Source organism: Gordionus sp. m RMFG-2023, chromosome 2, assembly GCF_954871325.1.
Source record: "Gordionus sp. m RMFG-2023 chromosome 2, tfGorSpeb1-WG-v2, whole genome shotgun sequence".
NCBI lineage: Eukaryota > Metazoa > Nematomorpha > Gordioida > Chordodea > Parachordodidae > Gordionus > Gordionus sp. m RMFG-2023.
The window spans coordinates 29,192,129-29,216,477 of NC_088776.1; positions in this window are offsets into that span (position 1 = coordinate 29,192,129).

A 24,349-nucleotide genomic window follows, 5' to 3' on the forward strand; every position below is an offset into this window, starting at 1 on the left:
TTGCGAGTCTGTTGAAGTATTTATTTTTGAATAAATTTTCTTTTAATACGATGCTTTTTGTTGAATTTCTGAAATGGTCTTTATTTCGCAATTATAATAGATTGCATCCTAATTTGGGCATTTTGGCTTTTATGATTTTTTAAACCACAAAAATAACAAAAGACTTATATATTAAGTTATGAATTTCTTTTTCCACTGTGATGATTTGTAAAATAATTATAATATTTAGTTTGTCTTGGATTATTTACTTTTTCATAATTTGATCAACTTGTCCACGATGTCTCTACTAATGTTTTCAGTAAATATAAGGTAAATTGTCTGGAGTAAACATCTATTCAAATGTTTTATATTTAAAAACCTTTTTGTATAGACCTATTTATAACTTACTAAACTTAAATTATCAAAGTGATTCCTTATCTATATGGTTTAGTAAAACCATTTAATTTTTTTAAAATTTTTTCCCCGCGTTTTTTATAGATAAATTTGAAGTGTATTTAAATGCACATTATTCATTAAGGTTAAAAAATTCCAAATTTTAATTTTTTTTATTCAATATAATACATAATACACAATTGTGTAATCTAATCATTATAATATAAATATATTTAGTTCATATAAAAATCTGTTTGACAATTGATTTAGTGTGAAACAAAGAGCAATACCACATTTTACGCAACAAATAATTGTAGAAAATTTACATAGTAGAATATGAAATCTCGCTTTCTTTTTATTATAATTTTGCCAGTGTAGGGTTAGATCCTATCTTATTTTCTTTTGAGGAATTGCATTTTTATTGTTTTCTTGTTTATATTTTTTTCGAAACCCAGTCTTCACCGATGTATGTTTAATTTTTGCAACTGACTTGTTTTTTAAATTATAAAAAATTTTCTGCCACTAAACTTTCAAAATCTAAAAGATTGGATTCCTATTTCACTAGTAAATTTCTGGTTTTATAATCCCGACGATCTCATCATAAAATAGTTATATAATTATATTTTAGTTGCATGATGCGCCACTGAGTGGACGTTTATATATTTAAATATAATTTATTTTTAAAAATTATAAATACTTACATATAAAGCTTACGAAGTTTTATGGAAAAACGAAGGAATAAAATATATTTGATTGGATATAATCTTCTCAATTTCGTTGTAAACCAATTAAAATAATTATAAAATATATTTTAGTAGATATATATCGATCAATGACATAAATATTTTTTAAACGTTCCTTTTTAAACATAATATAGATTTTTTATTTGAAAGCAACAATTTTTTTAATACATAATATTGATGAAAACAACAAATAATGTCACGTATGGTGCAAGGTTTTTTTTATATAAAAATTCAGGTATAAACAGTGCAGAGCTACTCCGTTATCATTTCTATAAAGATATTTGAAGTGGGATTCTTATATTTAAATCTTGGGATCGGTTAGTTAGACAGATATGGTTTAGGAAAAATACAGATATGGATTGATTTCTATTTGGGACAAATGAATTTTAAAAAATCTGATCATTATGATGCAAAACTATGCATTTAACCAATTTTAAAACTGTGAAGCATTATTTCAAAAGGATGCATTTAATTATTGTGTAGGCATTTAAATAAAATTCAAAATATATTACCTGTAAAAGCTTAATATATTTAATATTTTCATTAGAATCTGGATATTCCCAATCTATATCTATTCCATCAAAATTGTACTTATTCAATAGTTCATAACAATTCTCAACAAAATTAAAAATCGAACTTGTGCTTTTAATCATTTCTCTACATAAAATGTAATATTTTAGGTCATTACTATATTATTACTTAAAATAATGTGAGTATGTGTAACCACCTATACTAATTATTATCTTTAAGTTTGGATATTTGATTTTTAATTCTCTCAGCGACTTGTAATCTGAATCTATAATATAACATTGTTTATTTAAACTTAAATACGCTAATTCAATGGAAATGAATATATTTGTACAAAACTGTAAAAACCTTAATAAAGGAAAATTTGTTTATATAATAGATATTTTAAAAGCGAATCGGGCACATTGAGCAGGATTTTTTAAAATCATTATAAATCTTCGAATATTTAATATATCTTAAAAGGAGTTGATTAATATGTAGGATTAAATTTTTAAAAATAAATTATGGTTTTTAATATATTTCGATTTTTCAAGCCAAAAGTGAATAGTCTGTACATAGTAACAGGAAAAGTGGGATAATATAAAAAATATTATATTTAATAATAGATTCCTTTTTCTAATAAGGATTAAGAGAAATATACTAAAAAATCTTTAAAAAAATTGTTCTAGTAGAAAAATTTATCATAGATTATTATAAAAGATATATTTATTTGTTATAAATGGTTAACTTCTGATTCTAAATTCCCAAAGTTTTCACTAACAACTTAATGGATAAAAACAATAAGTGATATAAAATTTACCCTATGATGAAATAGAGTATAATATTTGATTTGATGTATTATTTATAGTACTTAGATAATTATTAAAAATCTTGGTAAAAAAAATGTTAAATATATCACTTTAATATATAAAATATATTTTTCAGTAAAGAATTTGATAAGTTTCTGGTTTATGAGCCATGATTCCACTGGTTTGTTTATTTTTATATAATATGATATATCTATTTTATTTTCAATTTCAAATAAGTGCATAATTTAAAAAAATATAGATTTTAAAAAAAATAAAGCTTATATAATAAAAAAAAATTTTAAATAAATATGTTTAAAAAAAATATATATTAATAATTATATGGAAAAAATATTTTAAACTTAAAAATAAAGGAAAATGTTTCCCTAGAGAGGAGTGGATTAAGAAATAATAAATTGGATCAGCATGCTGACATAGGTAGAATCCTTCGTTAGAGTCACCTGTAATGAGTCTCCTTTTTCTGCCGATGGCTTTGATAAAATGTAAGCCTCCTTTACGAACTTATGGTGTTAGTGACTATAGGCATAAAAACTGTGTTAGTGAGGCCAACGTATTTATTTTTTTAATGACTTCTGCGTTTTCAATGGCAGCAGGCGCGTACGCAGGAATTTGGTCTGGGGGGGGGGGGATAATAAAAATTTTTAAGAAATATTATTGTTAATTAAAAATACTGAGCATAAATTTATTAAGACTAATAACTTTTCTATTACACAATTTTAAATTAATGTGAATTACAAAAAGATTATATATATAAACCGGCATTGAAAAACTATAAAATAAATGTGAATTATAAAATAAAAAGTGAATATAACCACGATATGAATCACTTAAATGACCCAAAATTCAAATTTGAATTTTTTGAGCCTTTAAAATATATAAAGTATAAAAAATTTAATTGTTGGAAATATAAATTAATACACAAAAAGTTTCTTGGGAATAATTGTATTTTGTATGTTTTGAGCTATTTTTTCAATTATCTATCCTTGCTTGGCGTTAAATGCCTATGAATATTCATAAGATCCAATTCATTCAATCTACTTTTATAGTTGTATTTTATAGGTATGTTTTTCAGAGACTTGCAGGCCCGGCCCCCAAGCCGAACCGTATTTTAATTTTTTTAAACATATCGGGGCCGAGCCCGAAATTTTTTAAAAAAAACACCAGGTCTTGGCCTGAAAATTTTTTTAAAAAATAATATAAAAATCTAATGTTTCTGGTTCCGTTGAAAATAGTCGATGAAACTCATCTGAAAATTCTATTGCAGGCAAAATAAATAATAAATTATAAAAAAAATTGTGGGAAAAATACTTGAAAAAATAATAATAGAAACTTGTGAATTTATTAATGATTTTTTAAATATTAATTAAAAAAACGTAATGAATCTATGATGTGATTCCGGATTAGAATATTCCAGATTACCTAATATAACTATATATCATTAAACTACAAATTTTATTATTCTGGAAGTATATATTTTATCTATTATATTTTATGATCACAATGCTATAATTTTTATGGTAGATGGGTAGCTAATAGCTTTATATTAAATAATATTAATTCCAGCTCATATCTTCATGACTTTTTAACCTCAATCCTACTCGAAGAAGTTGGTGTTTGATAACCTGGGATAGAGAAAAGGAAATTTTTTATAATATAATAATGGCTCAATCGCTACCCATTTACCAAAATAAATAAGTCAATTATAATAATGGCTCATAACCCAGAAAATCAATTAAAATTTTAATCAGTTGGAAAAAAATATTTTGTCAATAAATAATTTTTATACATTTCAAACTTTAGACTTCTTTATGATCTAATTAATTGCTTCTTAGCCCGATGTGCACCGATCTTCTCTAATATTTTATTTAGGGCAATTAAAGTTTAACCTGATTCGGCATTGATTAGATTCCCATCTTTGTCTGTTCTAATAAATGCATATACTATGTGAGTTAATAGGTTCCCAGGTATATTGTCAAAATCATATTTATAGGGTTCTGATATCCAACGGGCCCAATTCGGAAAGTATCCGAGAATCACTAATTTATTTTCTAAGAACAATTTATAGTTTTTTTAATTTTATAAATTGGGGAGACCGAGGCTTGTTGAACCATAGTGTTACTAACCATTATGTCTCATTTTTAAATTAAAGACTGTAAGATATTTAAATTGTACTAATATGGAGTTTTCCATCCAGATATATTTTTTGAAGTAATAAACTATTAAAGTTAAAGTTATAATATTTTGATGTCAAATTTAAAAAACATTTGCAACACAAGATTATATTATATTAGATTTGAGAAATAACTATATATAATTTAACTTTTATAGCATATTTTGAACCAGTGGTGTCACCAAGATTTATTCAAAGGAGAGAGGGAATCAAAAACTGAAATCAATTATTATAAAACTGTGAAATTGCGCAGTAGTAGAATAATCAAAACTTACAGCTTTAAATAATTAATTTCACAATTTTATAATAATTTCACAGTGTCTACATCAATTTCTTCAGTTTTTAATTCATGTCTTCACAATTTAAAAATATTGATTTCACAGTTTTTAAATCAATTTGTTCAGTTTTTAATCTATTTCACAGTTTCAAATAAAATTATTTTTCAGTTATTGTTAGATTTTACCGAATGTAGTGGGTGTCTAACAAAATTAGTATTTCTTTTCTATAAATATCTATCAACCGCATATTTGTTGCATAGCACAAGCTAAACGCTGACGCGATCCCCAAGTTTGGTAACAGTCCTTAATTTCAATCGCGTAGTTCGAACAGAAGTTAATTAGATGATTTGGAAGTAGCTGTTAGATTTTACCGAATATAGTGAGTTTGGTGTCTAAGAAAAATAATAAAACTGCGAATTTAATTAAAAACTGTGAAAATAATTATAAAACTGAGCCAGTATTTAAAACTATGAAAATAATTTAAAAACTGTGAATGTAATTATTAAACTGGGAATATAATTATTTAACTGTGAATATTATTATTAATCTGGAAATATTATTATAAAACTGTGCATTTATTTAAAATACTGTGAAAATAATTTAAAAACTGTAAAATCATATTTAAAAAAATAAAGACTCATTTAAAAATTATAAGAGATTTAAAACCTTCCAAGCATACCCTTTAAACGATTTTACAACATGAATCGTTCGCTTTATTGATTTTTCAGCTTTAGGTAAACTGATTGTTCCTGTCTCAACTCTTAAAGACAGATTGGATCATTCAAATAGAATATCATACAACAAGGCAGATCTGATAAAAAGGTGAATTCACAGCTTTCTAATCGGGTGAACAGCCCGTTAAATTTTGAACTGTGATTAGATTCCGTTAAATTTTTGAAAATTTATAAGAACCTTTATAATTATTTTAAACTGCTTTAATTACGGAGACGGCTAGGCAACCATCGTGCATCGAATACCCTTCCAATCTTCAGCTACTAAATGATCAATTCAGCCTCCATTTATCCAAAATATTTTGATTTTTGTTAAATTGACAGTATAAAACGATATATCGTGTCAATGAATGCTTTAAAGTGATTTATGCCAATAAATAAATAATTATATCGTATTCCTTAATTCTAAACGGTCATTTAAACAATTACAATAAATTGTTGGATATGTTGCACATCGTTGCTGCTCTAGATTTCTTCTCAGTCATGACATTGGCGTCATCGCTAACGAAAAAAATCCAATTTTATTGCAAATAAAGTTCAGAAAGAAGATCCAGTAAAGTATGAATTATCCCCTCTGCATCTTATAAATCCAATTCAATTAAGAAGTATAAAAATAGGATTATTATGAGAGAACCCCAATTCCGATTTTAAGTATTAAGGCCGGTTTATTTGACACAATAGTAGATTCATCTACCAAGATAGCGATTTTGGATTGTAAATTGATAATATTATTGGCAATTTTTAGCTGCATTTCTTTGGAAATGCTTTCAATTATTAACAAAGAAGTATATCTAGAATGGAAAATATGTTCCATATCTAAACCTCCGTCGTGCTCTGAAATATATTAACTTTCAAAATTTACAAATTTCATCTCATTTAAATATGTACACGGCAGTTATACAATGACATTCCCCTAGTTCTATTAAATATTCTTTTAATAGCCAATTAAAATAGAGAAGGGATAGTGTTTGGAATTAAAAATGTACAATTAGAATAATATGAACATTTTGTTTATAAAAATTATGTTTAATTCATAATAAAAAATATGAATGATAAAATAACATTTAAAAAATTTTAATTTTTTGGAAGGCAAGCAATGGCCCATATTATGTATAAAAAAAATTGGAAGGGACATGCTAACATTTTTTAAACATCCCTGAATACAACGTCGTCCTTTGATTTAAGGCACTCTGTACCAATAAAGTACTAAATAGCGCATAGATCTTGGAATGAGTGTTTTCTATCAACTTCTGGGGAGATGATATATTATATATTTTGAAAAATAAAAATATTGAAAGTTAAAAAAGAATTAATTCATAATTAAAATTTAGCATAGGAGAGACCCGTCCGTAGACTGGGATAATAGGGATTTGAGAAACACCCCCCCCCCTCCCCATTAAATAAAATCTTGGCCGCTCATTTCAATCTAACTAAAAATTAAAAAGACACCACTATATTCACAAAAAAAATGTTACGGAGATGTGTTTGAAAGGAAACTAATTTGAATATTTTATTACACAATAGAAGGCCGACAATATTTAAAATTATAGATAAGTTTTATTGAAATATTTTTGTAATATCTGTCAAAATATTTAACAATTAATAAAAGTCAAATGTAAAAAAGATATATTTTAAAATTAGTATGCAATTGAAAATGCCTGAAAGAAATTATTATTTTATAACAGTGTAAAATAAAATTTTTATAGTAGAATATGCCTGAAAGAAAATTAAAAAATATATTTAAGAACATTTGGTCATAAGTCATAACTTTTTATATTAATAAATTTGAATATTAGGTTATTTAGCGAATTCGCAAAAGAGACCCATTATATTTCACTATCTAGTTGAGTATCTTTATTTTATTATTTGAAACAAATTTGATTTATTTAATAGGAAGGTTTTTTAATGAGAAATTAATTTTAAACCATGTTCAAAAAATTATAAGTGAATATCCTTAAAAATTTATAATCAAAATCAAATTTATTAGAATTTAAAAAAAAAAGATCGACTACTATATTTTTTAATAATATCATGAAATTTTTTTGTTACTCTGTTGAATATCTAAAGAATGTAGGGTTATATTATGGTCATATGACGGGATAGTTTGAATCCTTGGTATTAAAGATAAAGTTATAATTAGAATTTTGATAAAAATTGATAAGTTCTTATTATAGAAACTTCCATATATTTTTATATAGGGCAAAAATAAAAATTTTGACATAATTAAAAAGTATGAAATTAAGTTGTCTTCCTAAAAAAATATTATTTAATATGTATTAGATCTTAAAAAATGTAATTTTTTTTTTGATAAAGGTAAAAATTTTATGTTGGAAAATTTATTAATTACAATATATTATATTAGTATGTATATATATATAACAATATAAATTATCAGGCGCTTTTCCATGAATTTCTTTTAGGGAGGGTTGATTTATATCATAATTAAAAAAAATCTAAAATTAATCTTGGATAACTTCTAAAATTTTGTAAATTTATTAGAACTGTTGACAATCTAAATAATCTAACATAAATTGTAAATATCAATTTATGCACAAAATTGTTTCAATACAAAATTAATATATATCCGATAAATAACTCCAAGGCAGTCCCATAAAAACGGGGAAACGGGAAGGTAAACCGGCTATCAAATTATACTATTTTTTATAAAAATAATATTACATAAATTATACCTATAATTTTATTTACATTCTAAATTTCATCATTTGGAGCTATGTATTTTAAGATCATGTTTCCAGTTACAGATGGCATTTGAATTTGTGATGAGAAATTATGAGCATTGCCAGGCGGTTTATATACTATTAAAAATGTAGCATATTCTTTCAATCAATTAATATTTCACTAATTTTCTTGATTATCGCTTGTCATACTTTTATCATGCCCTCTAAGGGGTATTTCTGACTTACCACTTAGTTTTATAATTCCGAATAATCGTTCCAAATATTCCCTGATTTTGCATATTGTTGATTTAGTTAGAGCTATAAATTTTTCTTTAATGGTCCCTTCTATCAAAGATTGTGATTCCAGTTAGAGGTTGGCGTGAGCCTAATTTTTTATTCACGGCCCGCCCCCTCACGGTGGCAATAAAAAAAATTCACGCCCATTCACGCTTACCACTAAAAAAATTTCGACCCGACCCGCCCGCTCACGACAAGCAATATTTTGATTCATGCCCGTCACGCCCGAAAATTCACGGTGTTTTTAAATTTTTCAAAACTATTGCTATAATTTCACACTTTTTTGAATTCATTCTATTTATTTCTCTAATTTCATAATCCATATAAAAATAAATACAATCTATAAATCGAAATTTATTTAGAAAAAGAAGAATGTCCATCTTTTTTTGTTTCAATTGTGTACGCCATTCCTCTAGTAAGAGATTGGCTACAGAAAATAACCTTTCACTAGAAGCCGAACTTGCAGCTGACAAAATTTTACTCGATAATTTTCTCAAAAAAGGAAATGAATATTCCTGCTTCCAAAACTTCAAAATAGTGTCTTTTATTTATCTTATATGAATCTTTTAAGTTCATCCTTACAGCTTTCATCGGTGATGTTGATGCTTCATCAGAATCATCTAGAAATATACGGTCTTTTATAGTGATGTTAAAAGTTACTTTTGAAACATAACTAGTTACAATTACTAGTTACATTGGCAAAAACATAACTAGTTACAGTTACTAGTTACATTTTTACAAAAGTAACTAGTTATTAGTTACAGTTATTTTCAAAAGTAACTTGTTACTTACTTTATACATTCTTCATATGCGTATTATTTATTTATTGAATTCATTTATTTAATATAAAAAAAATTAGGATAAACAAAGTATAATTAGTTATTAAAATTAATATACAATTTATTTATATAAAAAAATATCGCAAAATTGAATATTTACATCGAATATAAAAATATATATTTGCATTGAAAAAAAAAACATTTATTTTTTATAAAAATTAGAATCTAATAAATGTTTATTTGCTTTTAACAACAAATTAATTTCAAATTTATTTTCTAGGAGACGTGCTCGTTTATCTCCAAAAATGAGCTTACCTAGACTGAATAAGCGCTCTACGGGAGCACTTGATGTTAGAACAACATTATATTTAATAAAAAGTAATTTTAACTTTGGAAAATCGTTATATAAAGAAAAAATGTTGTTATTAGATTTGATAAAGTTTTCTATAAGTTCATTATCCAGAATATTTTGGCACTTTAGGTCAAAAAATCCAACTACATCAAGTGATGTTGGTTTTGAGCATGATTCATTCGTCTGGGATTCACTTTGAGGTATTAAGGTATTTATTAAATTTAAAATTTGCTCCTTTTTTGCTTTATTCCTTTCTTGCCTAATCCAAGGCCAGTCAGTTTTAAATAAAGGGTGAAGAATTGCAGCAATGATGTTGTCATTATCATAAAGATTATTAAACCTATAACATGATATTATTAATTTATAAATAATTATTTGATTTTAGTTACCTTTTTTAATACTAGCTAATATAGTATCCTTTAGAGGTTGACAATATTTTAATCAGAGACCTGCAGGCCCGGCCCTAAACCCGGCCCGGGCAGGGCCGGGCTGTATTTTAAATTTTTTAAATTTACCCGGGCCGGGCCTAAAAAATTTTTTTAAAATATATCCGGGCCGGGCTTAAGATTGTTAAACCCGGGCCGGGCCTTAATATTTTTTATAAAAATTTTTACATTATGAGTTAATGGTTATAAGATTATATTATATTATAGTTATGATTAATATAATATTGGGTGATGGTTAACACTACCTAACAACCCACAGATAGATCTAATTATTAATTTCCTGCAAATTTATTCAAAGTATTAATATATTTTTTTATAATTCATATCTAAATTTTTAGAATATATTTTACCAAAACAATCAAATAAAGGATTATCACTTCTTAAAGTTTGTTAATTGATTTTACTTAATATAAAGCATTTTTTAATTGAAAAATTTGTTTTACACAAGTATCATTTTATTTCTCTTTTTCTCTGTCCCAAATTCAAGCAATTACGTATGTAGTCAGGGACAGATCGCAAAATGACGGAAAACTATATAAAAGATTATATTAAATTACAAGAGGCTCAGGAAGTAAATGAAATACCATCGACCAGTCAAATTACGACTGTTGTTTAACAAACTGAATCTTTTTATGATAAATGGGGCGATGGTAATTCTGGTAATATGTCAATACCCGATGATGAATATTATAATTACATAATAATAGATAAAACATTTAAGGTGGATAATTTGTTAGAGTGGTGGGCGGCTCATCAAAGCGAATTTCCAATTTTAGCAAAATTGGCAATTCCTGCTTTAAGTGCAAGCTGTGAGCGGAATTTTTCCCCTACTGGGAGAATTCTTGAAGAAAGAAGAAGTAATCTTCAACCTGAAAAGGTAGATATGCTTCTCTTTCTTCATGATAATTTGTGAATTTTTAATATCTTTCTTGAGTATAGGGTTTCGTCAATCATGCTGGTTTTTTACTTTGCAAACTGTCAAATATTTATTGCATTTATTATATTTACCTTGAGTCATGAAAGTTTTTAATCCAACATTTTTCATTATTTTTTTTTACAATATTATATAATACAATTATCTTCTTTTGTTAAAAATTTATATTATAAAATAAATTATATTAATATTGTGCAATTAGATTATATTTTCAAAATACTATTTATTATACATGCATTTTTTTAAATAGCGATTTATTTTTATTTTATAAATTAAATAGTAAATTAAATAGTAAATTAAATACAATATATTATATTCTCAAAATATTTTCCATTTTTATAAATTAAATATTAGTTTTATTTTTTTTAAATGTAATATAAAATATAGTATATGACAAATATTATTACCATTTTTATGAATATTAGTTTTATTTTTATAAATGCAATATAAATATAGTATATGCTCAAAATATCCATTTTTATAAATAACAGTTTTATAATTTTTATAAATTCAATATAATATTCTCAAAATATTAGCTTTTTACATGCATTTTTTAAATAATAAGCGATAATACTCGCTGAAAAATATGGTAAAATACCTCATAGGTGAATTTTTATATATACCAGGTCGAATATAATTTTAAAAAATTCCGAGCCGAGCCTGAATTTTTTTTTTAAATATCCAAGCCGGGCCTTAAATTTTTAAATCCGGGCCGGGCCTAAAAAATTTAAAACCGGGCCGTGCAAATGGTACCTCTGCAGGTCTCTGATTTTAATCCCTGCACATCTGCCATACATATAAGTATTTGTGTTATTGTTGGGAACAATCAAACATTTTCACAAAATTTTAAATTAATAAATTTAATTTAAAATTAATTTATCACAACATAAAAATTAATTATTTGAATATATCTTTAAAAGTAACTAGTTACTTTTGGCAGTTACATTTCAAAATTTTTAACTAGTTACAGTTACTAGTTACAATTTTAAAAATATAACTAGTTACAGTTATTTTTTAGCCAAAATGTAACTAGTTACCTTAACATCACTAGTCTTTTATGAGTGTAGGATGAAAGGAAAGTGATAGTTGGTATTGATCATTTAGAATATACTGTTTTTTATGAGTTTAGGATAAGTTAGGAAAGTTATAAATGGTAGTTGGCATCAACTTATGCATATCATCTAATTTTATATCATTTAGCATTTTTAAGATTGTTTTATATATATCATTTTCTTCTTTTATTAAAAACTTAAGTCTTTTGAAATTCGGATCTAGAATTAAGCCCACTATAGTGGATGCATAATAATCTTTTAAATGAAATCTTGTTCTGTATTTTAAGGTTTTGATTATTATTCTATCACGTTCAGAAGGTTAATAAAATTTTATTAATTTTTGTTTCCATAGACAAACTTTATTTATTGTGGGACGAGAATCTGCTCTCAGATTATCCGAGCATTCTTTAAATATTGATAAAAATTTATCTAACTCGCGTATGATGCTGATATCAATTGTGGCTAATCTATTTAATTCTTGCTTGCTAAACAAGTACACCTGTATTTCAGAATATGATTTTAGGAAACTCTGTATCATGATATATACAGAGTTCCATCTAGTTATTCTCGCCATTATAACGGGTGTGGCTTAGTTTGCTATTAGCTGTAGATTGTTTGAAATATTTTACTATTTTTTTACACCATTTATATTTATGGCTATTTCATATAAACAATTGTCAAAAATATAATGCATAATATTATTTAGTATATGGCATATACATGCAAGTGTTTCGTCATCTTTGAATGCACTTATATGATTTGCTCTGTTATCACTCACAACATATTTATTTAACTATTTTCTACTTCTGTATATTCTCCTATAATTGAATTGATTACTTTAATTTTGACGTTTTTTTCATCCATTGCCCTTGTGGCCAAAACAAATGTTTTTAATTTAAAATCCTTAATGATAATATGTCTTATAATAGTTAAAAAACTTAGATTTTTATAGTCATCAGTCCAAATATCAGTGATTATGGACAAGTAATTATTATTGATCATGCTTTTAATCTTAAATTTTATTACATGGTATATTTTTGGACCTATAGTATTCATGAGAGTTTTCCGGTTCACAACTTTTATATTTTGTTATCCATATGTAACACCAACATTTATCTCTTGGCCTAGCATTAAAATCCTTCACTTTCTGTTGTATTTAAAGATTAAAGATCTTTACAAATAAAATATAACTGACTTTTTTGTAAAAAGTTTAAGCAAAATTTAGCATAAAGTCTCGCGATAAAAAACACCTAAACATAAAAAGAAAATAGACTAACTAAATGATACCGGATATTATTTATATAAATGCGGAAGATTTTTAGCTTTCATAAATTCTTCTTTTTTTCAAAAAGAACTAAATTAAATAAGAGAATATATAATATAATTTATTTATAAAACAACAATTTAAAAAATTAAAATTTACGTGATTCACGGGAAATTTATGTTCGCGCCCGATCACGCCCGGGGAAAATTTTGGGAAGGCCCGTCACGCCCAGTCACGCCTTGGAATTTAAAATTTATTCACACTCACACCGTGATCCACCGTGACACGATGGGTCACGCCTAATTTCACGGCCCGCGCCCACCTCTAATTCCAGTGACCGTTTTTTGCTTCGTGAGCTATTAAGAATTTTTTTTATCCTACTAAATTTTTGATAAGACAAATATTATACATGAAGAAAAATATTATTAAAATAAATAAATAAAATGTTTATATAGATATAAATTTTACATAATTTACTAATTAAAAGTCTAAGTAGAATACATCAGTCCATGCCTATATCTAATTTTATATTTAATTATATTAAAAAAATTATTATTATCAGAGTTCTCATCCAGATTCAACCGTGTATATAGCTTATATTGGTTTACAAATAAAATATCTTATGTATAAATTTTACCTATTTTCTTTCTCTTAACTTTTTTGCTTTTATTATTTATATTGGAAGAAACAAATTTAATTCAGGTGCTAAGAAAAGAAAAAGAAAGAAGAGAAGCTACATTTATTAATTCCCAAAAGGGGCTATTTTAAAACACTTTAAAAATAAAAATATGTCATCATGCGCCAAAAGTAAAAAGCCAGAAATACTCTATATCCATCTCGATGATGAGCACATTGATATTCTTATGCCAATCATGAAGATCCCACAGATGTGTTTCACATATTCCTTTTTCTCATCATGAAGATCAAAGGTGGAGATTCACATATTTCTCTCTTTTATCATGACGCATGGAAAGTGACAATATTGAATTAGAAAAAGCCATTACACTTATAGAAAGTAGGGTAACGTTTCCTACAGTTAAAGCTTTTTAAAGATCACTTTGGATTCTTACTCAATGTACCAGAATTAAATAATGCTATGATTATAATTTAATAAAGTATATCCGGATTTTGTTTAAAAGAAATTGCGATTATTAGTTTTTTTTGGTATATTATTAAAAAGAGTAAAAATTATGAGTACTAAGATATCAGTAATTTCTTTTAATAAAAATTTGTGTTAAAAAATGAAAATTATATTTATTTGGTAAATATCTTAAAATTAAATTTTAAATTAAAGATAAAGTTTTAATAAAAGTTAACATTTTCAATAAAGGATATAAAAAAAAAAATTCATTTATAAAAATAAGGTAATGAGTAATATAGTTGTTTATAGATTTTGAACTTGACTAACACAAATACTGGATCCATTTTATTTTCAATTAATAAATTTAGGATATAAAAATAATGATAAATCAATTAATTTTTTGAAAATCATATCAAATTTATATATGATACGAAATTGATAACTAAAAAAAAATTGTTCAGAGGGCTAATTTTTTCATTCGGGAGGCTATTCAAAATAATATTTTGTTCAGGAGGCTATTATAATTTTATTTTTCAGGGGGCTCACTCCCAGTGATGAACTGATCTACATCATATTTATGAAGAAATATATATGGAACTTCATAAGTTTCTAAAAATGACCCTTGCATTATGATGTCAAAATTAATTATATAATATAATTAAAATTTGAGAATATTAGTATAAAGATTATAATGTCTAATTATTTAAAAAAATATTTTATAATTTTTTTAAATTAGTAAAATTAGTAAAATTTATTTTCATTTGAGGATTTTTTTTTTTGAAAAATAAACAAATCAAGAACTAAGATAAGATTTCAAATTTTATAGGAAATTATGACCAAATTTGGTCGATAGTATTAAAATCGTTTATGATTTTATAAAAATAAGTTACAGTGCATATATGCAGCATTTGTCCTTAATGGGTTGAACCCCTCATTAACAGTATCGTACCGGATTTTATTCATAGTACAAATAACTTAAGGTAAGAACTAATTTAATTATTTATTCTTATATGAAATGATGTCGATAGCTAAAGTTAAGTTTGTATAAAAGTGTTTAATTTAATTCTATAAATCATGTATTCATATTTTTTATACAGGAAACATAGACAATAACAACTTACCATCCAAAAGATATAAATATATTAAGACAAGCAAAGATTTCACTATATCAAAAAACAACTGACAAATTATCAGAGAAGGAATATATGATATAAGTATAATGAATTTCATCTACTTACAATATTTATGTAAATCAAATTATGTTTAATTTATAATAAATAAAATATTTTCTAAAATATATTAAAAATTTTTTTAATTATTTTTTTATTTAATTAGTTTTGTAAATTTTTTATTCGAAATAAGTTTGTTTTATTACTATTCCGCGAAGTTGGCTGAAGGATTGGAAACACTTTACGATTAATCTTATGTAATTTTTTAATGCTTCGTTAGGGCATGATATTCTGTCAATCCATATAGTAGCCAAAATAAAGGAAAATAAGTTATAAAAAATATATATTTTTACCAAACTTCACGCTTAAAAGTCGATTGAAAGCACTAATGATTAATAATATATCTTTCTTAAGAGTTTCATTAGTAGAGCTTAGTGCTTCAATCAACTTTAGTAGTCAAAATTAAGAAAAGAAAGTTATTTGCGAAAAAATATAATAAATAAGAAAAATGGAGATATGCCAAAATAAAAATTTGAGCAGCGAAAAACATCCGGATTTCGTCCATATTTAGTGCTTGATAAATGAGAGTAGTTAAAAAGCGGCTACACTTTTTCAAAAACATGAAGCGCTTCTATATTTCAAAAATCGGGGGCTTTTTGGGGAGTGGAGAAGTAATAAATAATCTTAATATTAAATTTATTTTGTTGAATGAATACAATAAAAATATTATGTATTTTAAATTTATGAAACTATTTATAAATTAAATGTTGAGCCGATTTGTTATTTATATTTTATTCTCTAAATCAAATTGTACATCATCAAAGACGATATACTGTTATTATCAGACGTAAGATATTGAATTGTAGGAAATAAAATTTCCACCCTACAGTACTTCTTTTTTAAAGGTGGATCTGAATGATCTTTAAAAAAATACTTTCGGTTCGTCGACTCAGAATTATTACAAAAAAAGTCTGCAGCCTTAGCGCCTTAAAGATGAAGGTAAGCACACTTTTGATGTCTTGGCCAAGATTATAAATAATTACATAAAAGTTTTAAAAACCAGAATAAAAGATTACTGACAATGATTGAAAAGGTTATCAGGTTATTCAAAATTAATCATTTTAAATTAAATATGTGGAGAAGAGCCACTTTTGATTTATGGGAAAATTATAAATATAACTTTCTTTTTATTGTCTAATGTTTGAAGATAAAAGTCTTGAAATGGATCATTTTTAAGGTGTGGATATCAATGATATCCAAACTAAGAGTAGAAAGTTATGATTTTCTACGACAGCTAACAAGATGTGCCTGCTACAGTATTACTTTAGTGCCTACAGTTAATGCGGAGAATGCATATAAAAATTGAAGCTTTAAAATCATATCCAAAAGGTTCATTTCAAAAGTGTTAGTTAGTGTTGTTAAATGACTTTATTTGATCCAATTTTTAAAAACGGTTAATTCAACATTTTAATCAGAAAAATATTGCCTAAGCCTTGAGATTTTGCTAATATATGTCCAAATATTTTCGCCATCTATGAGCATAATCTTCAGGCTTGCGTTATATCTTCTGAATTAAACAAATGAGTGAGCCGTTTAAAAATTGACTCAAATTAAGCTGTTTACCAACACTGTGAAATAAATAAAATAGGCCCATAAATATGGCTGATAATTTGATTTAAAAATTGGGAAAATATTGATATGTTTAAAATACCACAAGATGGAATTCAAAATAAATGAATGTTCCATTATTAATATTAAAAAACCCCTAAGGATCCATTCTCACAATCGAATAAATTTTGCATTTTATATTATATGTTTTAATTACAATTTAAAAAGGCAAATTTTATTCGTTATTATCATCATTTTATTTAATAAACATATATTTGTATTTTTTTTCCGGTCATGGGTTAATTTATTTGAATATTTACTGGTATGATATGTTGTCAAAATGTAGTAGCAAATAATTAATTTTTTGAAAAGAGGTAAAATAAATAAAGGTGAAAAATGTAGAAATAGAATTTACGGAAAAAGATAGGGGATAAAAAAGGGAAGCTAGGAATATGGAAGGTTACAATGGAAGAGATAAAACTTAAATAGTTAGAGCGAATAATGGCGGTAACAAGTCTTTGTCTAAGAAGAGGGATTCCTTAGGCTGATCTTTTTTCGCGAATCCATTTGCCTATTTCTTTGAAAAAACGTTCAGCTTTGCTACCAAAGGTGGTGAGAATGTAGCAGGCGATGGGTATGAATAAGAAAGAAGGGTCTAAGGAACTGTACTTTATGGTTTTTCGAGATTCTGCGAGGGCCGGGCCATTGACGTTAAGGTTAGATGGTGAATTTGGGTCAATGTAGGTGAAATCCCAAACCAGGAGCTGACCCAGTGGCGTAGCTAGGAATTTTCCTTAGAGGGGGTCCATACATATAAAAGCTGGGGGCTTCGCCCCTCAGACCCCCTTTATCGGGCCTTCGGCCCTTTTGCCCGGCCTTCGGCCGGGTTTATCTTATAAATCAAAATCATATCGTCGATAATATATAATAAATATATTTTTTAAATGCATCAATAAAATGTTATTATAATTTAGTAGATTATTCTCAATGACTTTATAATAATACTATCCAGAATAATTTCAATAGTAATATAATATCCTTCCACAAACATCAAAACTAGAAAAATATAATTCATATAAAATCACTTTTAAGTCTTTTGAACGTATAATCTAAAAATATTTTTGCTCTGGGAGGGGTCCAAACCCGAAAACCACTACCGTAGCTACGCCACTGAGCTGACCCCTTGATCAAGGAATCAAGGACATTCCATCAGGACGTTTTCCATCGGTTCTAAAAATTCCGGTTGTTTCAAGTCTAGATGGAATGCCTCCTGATTTGAGGGTGCGTAGTATGATGTCATTGCATTTGGTGTGCCGTGAAAAACGGCCTCGACAAAAGCGACAATGGAGACAATGTCTACCCTCGCTGTCGACATGGTTTCGCAATATTTGCATTGGTACGGTAGAACAATTGAGCCGTAGTCCAATAGCTAATCTTAGCTCGTCAGCGATGAGCAACAAATCAAGGTTATTGGATGATATGGTTTCCAGAAACTCGTAACCGGATCCTTGGTTCAATTGGTGAAAAACTCTGAGATCGTCGTCGTGAAGACTCGATCTTAGGTAAGCGACGAAGCCTTCGTTGAGTGGTATATCCCAGTCTCTCTGTGAACATGAGGAGGGTTGTGGAGTATTTGGAACAACGGAATTGTCCCAAATGGTCTAGGCTTCAGCTAATAAGGGGTCAGGGAAGTTAGAAAGCTGGCTAATATGTGAGTCAGATGAAAGACGAGAGGCGGTGAAACCACTAAAGGAAAGAGTTAGAAGCGTAAGCCTATACCCTCGAGCTTGCATGGAGTGATGCTTGTAACCATGAATTATGGTTAAAGAGGAGATTAAGGATCTCTTCAGCAAAATATTTGACGGAGATTTCGGACTATTTTAATGAGTCGGGGAATTTAAAAATTGAGGTGGATCGAAGAGCATAAAGAATTTTAGTAAAAGTTTTTGAGGAGAAAAAAGCCCTATGAGGAAGGAGAAACATAGAGATGTTTTTGAAATGAAGTAAGCTGGATGATGCGTTAGTGAAGAAGAGATTGATGGATTCCAGACCACCGACTGGAGAGACGAGATGATTGAGGGATGAGAGTTCGATTGTGTGGAAGTTGTGGGTGAATGGAATGGACAGATCTCCGTTTTTTGTTCGTTGAATCAGAGTCCGATATCATCGGAATGTGTTTTGATGATGGCGAGTGCCTTAGCAACCTCGTTAGGGGGACCCAGAGTATTTCATCGTCAATGTACCAAGTGTGCAATTGGAAGAAATATTTTTGACCATTTCGTTGATTCCAATGCAGAAAAGTATCGAACCCAGAGGATCGCCTTATTTGGTCCCTTCTGATGATGAAAGTAAATAGTTGTTGAATTGGAGATGAGATGGCATGGATAGCAGGAATGGAAGAATTGAGAAAAGGTGGAAATGAGTGGTACATTTGAGAAAGTGAGAACGGCGAATGGAGTTGAAGGCATTAGATAAATCAATTTTAACGATGATTTCGTCACTTGGGTTGGTATGGAGATGGATACGAGTAGCGTGTGTGGCTATTTCGCAGCCATCTTGGATGCCGATACCTAGTTGGTGAGTTGCTAAAATTAAGGCTGCGTAGTCCTTATTTTTGGAATATATTAGTTTAGGGACAAGACGGCGGAATACGGTCTCGATTCCATTGGGCGGATATCCTTATTGGTTCGAGTGTGATTAGTTTAGCACCGAATAAGAGTGGTCTGATGGACTCGGGAACGAGTCCATGTTTATTACAAAATGTTGTTAAATTTTGTAAAATTGTTACCTGGCTGACTATGAGGGAGGGATGTAAGATCCTGGAGGAAGATGTCATCGTAACCAGGAGAAGAGTCGTGATGGAAGGATAGAATAAATTTACGCAACTCGGCGGGGGTGAAATCAGTGATAAAATATTAGGAGGAAAGGGAGGTATGAAATAAACTCCGGAGGGGTGCTTTAATTTGAGTTTGTTGAAACTTTCTTCGTTACTAGTAGCAAATTAATCATTAGATGCTAGTAAGCGAAGAGCGGATTTGATGTTTAGCCCTTTGACGTCTGACGATTTGTTTTGACATCATATAATATAATTATTATTTTAAATTTATAAAAGCCTATAGATTTAATTTAACATTATAAAATATAAATATAATAAAAATACTTTCGTATTTTATTAAAATTATTAACTCATAATGTTTTATTTTTAAATTTCATCCAATCATATTTTCATAATTTTTTCTTTACCATTTTACTGAATTATATGATTTTATAACGACAATATAACAAATTCTGAGGATAATATTTAATAATTCAAAATTTTTTGTTTATTATTAAAGATAAGAGTATATATAATATTATGAATAATTATTTTATTAAAAATGAATATGATCTTTTTTTTATCTCAACTTAAAGTGTATGATGCCAAAATAAGTCATTGGGATATTCATCAGAATTAGAGATAAGTGGGGAGCTATGTATGTAAAGTTGATAAAAAAGAAAATATATTAATTGCCAAATGGTAATAAGTTTGTGCACGTCATCTTATCATTTGTCGGTGTTCATCTGATATAAAATGTAAAAAGATGGTCACTAAATAGTAAAAAATATATTGAAGTGCTAACCAAATATATTAAATATATTTAATGAAGGTATGAGAGGAGTCGATTTACATGATATGTTTCTTGAATGCTATATATATTAAAGGTAAAAGGTTTTACACGAGAATCATTTTTCATCTCATTGATATGTATGTAGTAAATTCATGGGCTGTAAATATGCCATGAAAAAGAAAATAAATTCATGAAACTTATCAAATTTAAAACATATTGTCAACGCATTGTTATCGGCAGGCAAAATTAATAAAAGAAAATCACAGATACCTTTGAATGAACAATAATTTTTTAAAAAAATTCTTCTATAATAGGTTCTATATCTGATATCATATATGACAACATTGGTCATTGATCGAATTCCTGCTAAACGAAGCAAAGATACAAGTTATGCATAAATGCATACTCCAGAACAAAATGTGCAAAATTATATTTATATTTTAATCAATATAGAAATTGTTTTCGTGATTTTTATAATAAATAGATTTTTGTATTTTTTTGTATTACAATATACCTGATGATGCCAAATTGCATCATCATTTTTTTTTACCTGTGTATTTAAAAATAAAATTTTGAAAACATTTTGGGCATCTATGGAGTGTATAAATGAATAATTTATAGAAAAAGAATTTTTTTTTTAATTATTAAAAAGTTGGGCGTCAAAGGGTTAGGTTTTTAATTTTGTTGGAAATTAACTTTGCCTTTAATTGTAGGCTGGAAAGTTTTTTGGTTCATGAGAAGATATTGTGGTTGTGAGGGTTAGGAGATGTATAGTTGCGTCTTTGATTTGTTAGGTTAAAGATTTCTAAATCTCTGAATTGGGAGGTTGGATAGTCGTGAAGGAAAATGTGAAAAGTTTAAGCCAATGATCGAGAGAGAAGTTATTTAATAATGATTGAAGGCAGGTGGAGAGGGCTTTGGCTACTTGTACTCTGAAACCTTTAGGAAATCTAGAGATAATGGGAGGTTTGTCGGATTTTAGGAAGTTTATGATGTTGCCATGAGTGGTAGGTTGGAGGGGAATAAATGTGTCTAATATGGTTGATATGTAGGCGTTATTGGATGAAGTGGAAGAATAGCTGTGAGTAGAAAAAATGGAAAGGGGATTTAAGAAGGGAGGAGAAAGACGCTTTCCGGACTCAGGACAAACAATGCCATTGGTTTTGTGTTTGGTGAAGAGGCCGGATTTGGTGATTTTTATGTTTTTAGAGCATGCGGAACAGTGTACCATTATGTGGATAAGGAGAGTTGTTAATTGTGTTGTGAATGGGGATGTGACAAAGAGTAAGAAGAAATAATCTACAGAGAATAATGATATTGTAAAGATAAGATTTTTTAATATAAAAAGGAGAATGGGCATAAAGATTGTTGGGGTTAGTTGGTGTTTGATAGAGGTTGATTATTTGTTTAAATAAATATAATGGTTAGATAAAATAAAAAATTAAAAAACTGAGGAATATATATGAAAGGGAAAAAAAAATTATTTTTGAGTGTGTTTTCAGATATGGAAAAAGAAAGTTTTATTTTACAGAGATTAAGGGATGTATAAGAAGCGATTTAATTGTTGTATTTAATGTTGAATGGAAATGTGATAGAGCAAGAAAAAAAAGATATAATGGGGAATGGACTTAAAGAATGTTGGAGTTGGTAGGTTGTGTTTAAGGGGTGAGTTATAATTATAATATAATCATAATGAAATATAATGGTAAAAAAAGAAAAAGAGTTGTAGTATATGAAGGGAAATTTTTTTTTGATAAAGTTATAGGTAAAAAGAGTATAATTATGTTAATGGGGATAGAGAATTTGAGTCTTGGAGAATATATTTAAAAAAATTAATTTATTGTTCGAATGATTGTGAGAAATAAATGTGTACAAAGAAAAAATATGCATGTTAAAAGAGAATTTGATAAATATATATATATACGTGTTAAATTAGTTGAAAGGTTAAATGTTATTTAAAAAAATCAATATGTGTATTTATTGAATATATAATATAAGTGTTAAATTAGTTGAAATGTTAAATATTAAAAAATCTATATGTAAATTTATTGGTATGATATAAGTGTTAAACTAATTGAAGGTTAAATGTTATTAAAAAATCTAATATGTGAATTTATTAGATATGAACGTGTTATTGAATAAGTTTAAAAAAAAGGTATTGAAGAAAATAAAAAGGTAAGATATATTAGGTAACTTCTGGTGTATATGAAAAAAAAGAAGGCAATCCTTGAATCTAAATTGTGTGGAATGAAGAGAGGGTGGGTGGTAGGTTTTTTTTGAATTGATTGAAAGTATGAGTAGGTTTGATTGTATTATCAAATAGTGTTTGGAAATTGTAAATTATCTAGATGAGATGCAAATGTGTGTGGGTGTATATTTTTGAGTATCTTGAGTAATATATAAGTTTTAAGTCATTTTATGTAAATTTCAAAATCATCCAAAATTTCAAGTAAATTCGTTAAAGGTTTATCTAAATTTTCAATATTAATGTTTGAAGCTAGCATATCCCTTTCTTTGGAATTGAAGCCTCTTGAAGATTAGGCATGTTTAATTTAATAAAGAAACTAGACCTGATTTGTTGTTTTGTATAAAATTATTAATGAGGTTCAAATAAGTTTTCATTTATAACATTATGTATTACATTACTGGATTCAATTTAATGAGGTTGGGTGACAGTATGATGATGCAAAGGTGAATTTGTAATTAGTTTAAAATTAAATACATTATCTAGCATAGGTAAGCTAAAAATTGGATGATTATTGAAAGTGGGTTTATCAGAAGGAATAAGAAATGAGGTTTGATAACATTGATTGAAAAGGAATTGCTTGTATTGTAAAGTTTATTATTTGATTTATTGAATAGCCGTTAAAATTTAAAATTTTTATATAATTATTATATGATAATTTATCTTTATTACAATCTTTAATTTTCCTGATTATCTTAAAAGGGTAATTTATATGTAATTTTTTATCTTAAATTATATAAGTTTATTAGCTGATAACCCATCAAGAATGACGTAGAATCAGTTTCTCCTTATTATAATGATGGATGAATCAAAAATTTCCCCCTTATTTGGTGATGGGTATAGCAGAAATTAGTCTATATATGAATGAATTGTCACCGGGGTGGCCTAGTGGTTTATGATGTATGCTTTGAAACCGAAGGTCCCAGATTGAATCCTGGCAAGGAACTGTAAAAATTTTCAAGTTTTTCTTCGATGACTGATGTGTAATGAGATATGATAGGATGAATTTCTGAGCTGAGAAATGTCACCCCGGTCACTGACAGGCTTGGACAGTCGGATGCTATAATACTTGTTCAATAAACCAATTGGAAGATGGCCAGCTGAAGTTGTGGACCATTCAAGGATGATAGCGATCTCTTGGCCATTCTAGTAATGGTGACCTCGGGGGTCGTTCAAGCACAATGTTTACCAAGACTTGATAACGATAC